Source organism: Malaya genurostris, chromosome 1 (assembly GCF_030247185.1).
Source record: "Malaya genurostris strain Urasoe2022 chromosome 1, Malgen_1.1, whole genome shotgun sequence".
Taxonomy (NCBI): Eukaryota; Metazoa; Arthropoda; class Insecta; order Diptera; family Culicidae; genus Malaya; species Malaya genurostris.
This window is the reverse complement of record NC_080570.1, coordinates 164,021,502-164,027,793: the sequence shown is the minus strand read 5'-3', so window position 1 is coordinate 164,027,793 and position 6,292 is coordinate 164,021,502. Positions and strand designations below refer to the sequence as shown.

General features: G+C 41.0%; 1 protein-coding gene across 1 annotated transcript in view; it reads left to right on the top strand.

Annotated features, from left to right (window-relative positions):
* Window positions 1-759: 759 nt before the first annotated feature.
* LOC131426636 (probable G-protein coupled receptor B0563.6) overlaps window positions 760-6,292 on the top strand; it is a 67,772-nt gene continuing 62,239 nt past the window's right edge. Inside the window, exon 1 of the mRNA XM_058589496.1 lies at window positions 760-1,822. The gene's annotated coding sequence lies outside the window, so the exon portion shown is untranslated. The remainder of the gene's footprint in view (window positions 1,823-6,292) is intronic.

Here is a 6,292-nt window from a genome sequence, read left to right as displayed (position 1 = left end):
AAAACGTGGTGAAAAGTGAAAGACCACACGTTGTCACACACCCAGCAGCAGCTACCCTCCATCTCGATCACTTATACCAAGGCATTGCTGGAGCTCGGGCTCTTTGCCAGCTGATGGTGCTGCTGTTGCAACCGACGAGCGTAAAGTTTCAATGAACTTCGGGGGGGAATTCGCATTCTCGCGCTCGAATCGAGAGGAAAAAAGAGCGGAGAAAATTCCAGAGAGAAAGAGAGGAAAATTGTGCCTTATCAGCGCCTGGAAGGTATGCGAGATTGTTTACATTCGTGAATGATGAAAACAAAATACGAATACTCAACGATTACCAGTGGAAGCATGTGGTGCTGTACATGGTAGGGTGGTTCTTCAGCTTTGGATTTTCGTCGAATCTACGATTTTTTTTTTGTTCTGGAAGATTACATTATGGTTATTAAATTTTCTCCATTCTCCTGTCTGACTTTTCCCGCTTGGCCTACTGTTTTCGTTTTTTCATCTGGAAAGTTCAATATGCTTTCTAATACATACTGGCAACCGGCTCCTTCCAGTTTCGGAGCAGAGAGTCTTTCGTTTTGCTCCTCTGCTATCAGGAGGCAGCGCACGCTTATCAGTTGGTGATTGTTGTGTGTCCCATTCATAGCATCGACGACGGAGCGGCCGAGGAGAGAGAGAGAGACAGAAAGAGAAGTAAGGTGCCATCGAACCAAGAAGGCATTTCTGTTTTGCTGCTGCTTGGCGAAGTACAAAGTTACGCGCCTACTGTGCACTCGTGTCAGTCTTCAATGGAACTTCGAGCGCAACGGTTGTATAGTTTTGGGGGGTTTCTGACAAGACTGTCTGTTTTCCAAAGTTCCAAAGGAGCAGTGCAGTAACCGTCAGTCAGTCAGCCTGTCAGTGAAAGTGCTGCAAGACTGAGAAAAAAACCCGAACAAGGACTCACGGTGGTTGAATTTGTTTCGTAAATTCTAGGACTTTGGGGTTGGTGGTAGAAAAAAATGTGAGAGTACACGTGCGGAAATCCTTGACACCTGCCTTGGATTCGTGAGCGGTTAGTAGTTCTGATACCTGCAGGATGGGTTGACAAAGGTCGTCTCTTCGACAGCGGGTGGTGGCTTTTCACGAATGATGAGTAAAATGCGACGAGCGTTTAATTTAAGTAAAGTGTTTAATTATTTGTCGCCGTCAGCGTGACGACTAAGCAGAGGTTGGGAAACAACAAGCAACAATTTAGCGCCGGTAATATTTCGCTGAGCTGGTTGGCGTGATTTGCCTTTCGTTGTCGTGCTGTTTGCAGCACTCGTAGGGGTAGAAGTGCTTCGCCAGTCAGGGAGAGAGAGAGAGTTTGAACTAATGAATTTTTATCGTGCTAGCAAAGTTTAACGAAAACTTATTGCCCTTTTTAGAGGTGAATCGGAAAACGGGCAAACAAAAAAAAAATAAAACAAGGAACAGTGAATGCGCGAGTGGTTAATAAGGAGAGAACTTGAAAATTGTACAACATTCCACGGTCGACAGGCGACAGGAGGGCCCTCTGTGTGTGTGGTGTGGCTATTAGTTTGCGCCTTTTGAGTTCATGCCAGAAAGTGTAACCGTTTTGAAGGATCTGTGTTTCAATGTTCACGGAAAGCGAGGATATCGCCGACAATTAAATTGTTTTATTTTTTTTGCGGTTGGGATAATTTTCGACGAAGGAAAAAGCTGGCGAAATAATGAGTGCATGATTGGGTTGCAACTCTATTTTGAAGGAGCTGAGCTGAGGATTGACGTCAACGCCTTGAAAAATGTTGCCTGCCGGAGAGCAGAGAGAGAGGATTTACTAATGCACTAGGTAGGTAAATTTTAATTATGCTAGAATAGTTGAGTTGGAACGATGGAGCTTTGACAGTGATGAAGGGAGAAAATGAATCAAGGATTTTTATTTTTTTTATATTGGTAGGTGTCAGTTATTTACACTAACTGTATTAAAATTTTATATGTGTTCAGGTCGAATAAACTTAGTGGTTTACTTAGCGTTCAATCGATTAGATTTTAATTGAAAATCTAATGTTTCTCGGTTCAAGGTTCGCTCTGTTGCTATCAATCTTTTGTTTTTTTTATTCCATTCGGTTTCAAAACACTCAATGTTACATGTTCTTGAATATAAATTTGTGTGAAATAGGACGCTCCATTATTGTGCATCTTATGGGATGTAAATTGGAGTGGAGCTGAGATTCTATTTCTCCTTTTCCAACATGCATAAAACCTTCTCATCTTTTGTACCAACAGATTACATTTTTCCGAATGATACATTTTACACAGCGTCGTAAACTAATCTTCTCTAAATATCTACAATTTACAAACACTCAATTTAGCTGAAAGCTGGCTGGTGAAAAATCTTAAAAATAAGTTTTTTACAGTGTTGAATGATCGACACACACACTAAAGACTGTCCCAGAAAGTATGGACGCAACCAAAAACCGCTGCCATTTCGCAATGGTTCAGAATATGTCAATTTTTATGACTCCGTCCTGCTGTTTACACTCTTCTCTAACCACTTGTGCAGTTGTTTATTCGTTTTCATTAGTTTGTTTCGAAATGCGTGGACTTTCAGCAGAACAACGTCGAAAAATTGTGTACAAATGGTGCACAGAACGTGGACTGTCACTGAGAAAGATAGCAAAAATGGAAGGAGTAAGCGAAAAAGCCGTGCGAAATGCAATCAGGAAGTTCGGTGAGAATAAACCGAAAACGGGTCGAAAAAAAGGTCCTGCTAACCCTCAGTTGGATAGACGTATACTGAAGGCATTTGGGCAGAAGAAGGAGGTTTCAGTTTGAAATGTGGCCAAAAAAGTGGGCACTTGGAAGTCAAATGTTCTTCGTGCTAAACAACGTTTGAATCTTCGAACCTATAAGAAGCAGAAACAACCAAAATGTAGTCCGAAACAAGAAGCATCAATACGATTCTTGCTGGATATTTGAACTGCAAAATCATGGACGACGAAGCCTACGTGAATCTCGACTACAAATCCTTGCCGGGACCACAATATTATACGGTGCGAGAAGGGCAAGTGTTAAACCAGTCCGAGACATCGATTGAAGTCGAAAAAATTGGTAAGAAAGCTATGGTATGGCCAGCAATTCGTAGCTGCGGTAAGATCTCGAAATCCTTCATCACCACTGCTTCAATGAACAGAGAAATATACATCAAGGAATGTGTACAAAAACGACTTCTTTCCATGATTCGAAGCCACAAGGATTCTGTTGTCTTCTGGTCAGATCTTGCTTCTTGCCACTACTCGAAATCAACGGTGGAATGGTATACTACCAAAAATGCCACTTCCGTCCCAAAAAAGACATGAATCCACCAAATTGCCCACAACTTCGACCAATTGAGGAATTTTGGGCATTAACGAAGGCACATCTTAGGAAACATGTCTCGGCAGCCGAAACCATTCAACAGTTCGAAAAAGATTGAAAAACAGAGTCAAAACTTGTCGCCAAGAAGTCTGCACGGAATTTAATGAGGAACGTTCGCAAGAAGGTGCGCCAGCTAGTCTACAATGGCTAAGTAGCAAATGTTGAGAATAATATTCTGTTGTTGTAGTTTAATGTTATCAGTATATCGAAAAAAATTTGAATATCTAACACTTGTGAATTATTTACAGCGAAATCAAAGTGCGTCCATACTTTCTGGGACAGTCTTTGAATTCATAGTTTGCGCTTGGCACGAGGAGTTCTGAAGGAAGAGTTTAACCGCAATTTACGAAGACAATGAATAGTAAAGTTGAGCTATTGAAGAAGATCCAGGCAAACTTTTCTAGGTTACTAATTCTGCTTAGTGCGCATTCTAGTACCTCTTGTTTCTTAGAAGCGTAAATGCAGATTCAAAAGTAATTGGACTGAAAAGAATGACCGAATTTGCTTAACCCGAAGAACCACTGAAGAAATATTCATCTATTTTAGAAAGCATGTTGGTTGATAAGAGCACAACGATTCTCGTAACGTAGTGATTCAGCCAAGGTAGTTGAATATCAAATAGGCCGAAACACTCTTGACTTTTTTTACATTCCAGAGAAAATACTCATCATTAAAGTTTTGACTGTTTGCATGTGATGAGTACCAAAACTGCATGTGTAAAACCCTCTCCATTTGAAGACCACCACAATCCTCAAGGATTTTCGATGATGTGATATTTTGCTGGAATTCACTGCACTAATCATTCGTGAATAGCATGAAAATGAGTGGTCCAAGGTGGCTCCCTTGTTTTCACTCGTGAGAAACAGAAAGTCTTTTGAACTCCTTACTCCAATTTATAAGCCCTATTAGTTGATAGCCATAAAAACTTACTTCGGCGGTTCCCGATTTCAGGTTCCGGAAGTAGCGGTCCTTCCGGAAACCTTCAAAATGAAACACACATCGATTTCTTAAAATTTTGAAACAAATAAGCACAAGTAGATCGTGATAGTTCGAGGATGCCAAATTAGGTGAATAACGTGGATAGTGAAGTAATTGAAACCCTAAATCGTAGATGGTAGCATTACTTTTATGTTGCTGTGGTAGCGATATTCGGTATTCAATCGCTCCAATAATGCACACTAATACTTTTTAAAGGTAGTTCATGAGAAGATTGCTATGACAGTCCAAGAAAACTGACGAGCAACTTGTCCGATTTGAGATCAAAGTTTCTTCAACAACTATCAACCTTCACCAAAAGTCTAACCGAATCTGCATCAGCATAGCCAAACATGCCTCCGAAGTGTGCTCGCGTTCGTCTTTTTAGGCCAAAGTATGCATATCATCTGCAGAATCTTACTTAAAGGTGGCTGTACCGGCTGAGGCTGGTCAAAATACATAGATGATAATGCCTTTAAAGTGAGTGTGTACAGTGCCTAACGAATTGTCATCGCCGTTTCAGTGACAGTTGTTTTTGTTTTCGTATTATTCCCGCTCGAAAATGTCTGTTTGTGTGCCAAATTCTCGCCATTTGCGGGAAGTTTTACATTAAAAAAAAATGCAACTAAAGCGCATCGAATGCTTTCAGAAACTTACGGTGATGCAGCTCTGAGTAAAAGAACGTGTTTCGTGGTTTCAACGTTTTAAAAATGGTGATTTCGATGTCGAAGACAAACATGGTGGTGTAAGAGAAAAAACCATCAAAGATGAATAACAATTTACTATGAGCTCTTAAAACCGGATGAAACCATCACAGGAGATCACTACCGAACGCAATTGATACGTCTTAGTCGCGCACTACAAGAAAATCGGCCACAATATCAAGAGCGACATGACAAAGTCATCCTCCAACACGACAATGCTCGGCCTCACGTCGCAAAAGTGGTCAAAAAGTACCTGGAAACGCTGAAATGGGAAGTCTTGCCCGACCCGCCGTATTCCCCAGATGTCGCCCCTTCTGATTTCCACCTAATCCGTTTGATGGCACACGGCCTGGCAGATCAACATTTTCAATCCTTCGAAGAGTTGGAAAAATGGATTGCTTCATAGATAGCGTCAAAAGAGGACCCCTTTTTCGACCCGGGATCCGAAAATTGCCGGAAAAACGGGAGAAAGTTGTCGCTAGCGGCGGACAATACTTTGAATAATACATCTGTATGCACTTTTTCGCAACAAAGCTTTAAATTTTGGAAAAAAACGGCTGAAGCAAAATTGTACACCTAATACTAATCCTTGTGGCATCTGCTAGACTGCGCACCTTTCCTTTCCAGTCACAATTTCACGGTGCAATCCAAAGGAGCACTAGTCTCATAATTTCGTATCCTAACTTTTGTTTGGTTTTCTTCGCCTTTTCGCCTCCCAAACAAGGCCAAAATCTTTTTTAATAAGTTTTATAATATGTATTAAAAATAAATTAATAAATAGTATGTTTTTAAGAATCTATAACAGTGTCCGTTCTCGGGAGGGACCAGGGCCCCTTGGGTCCCCCTTCTGGGTACGTGCCTGGGATGAGGTCCGCAATAAAAACGGCTTTGAAAGTATCTCGGCGAACTGATAACAAATTAAGGCTGATGAGCCTACAACGATTTTCGTAGCTTGGAAGATAGACTACATCTCTCTCTGCCAGACGACGCAAAGCAAAACGAACGAATTTTCGCTGAACTGCTTCTATTTACAGCTAATCGGTTTGATAATATGGTGCCTAAACAACGACAAAAAAAATGGTGGAATTTTTTAACAATGTGGAACATGACTCCTAGCATCTGAGAAGCTTCAGAGATAGTATATTCAATATGATCTTTAAAATTGAGCGTAGAATCTAATAACACTCTTAAATCCTTGATGGATGAAACCCGTTCCAGGACCG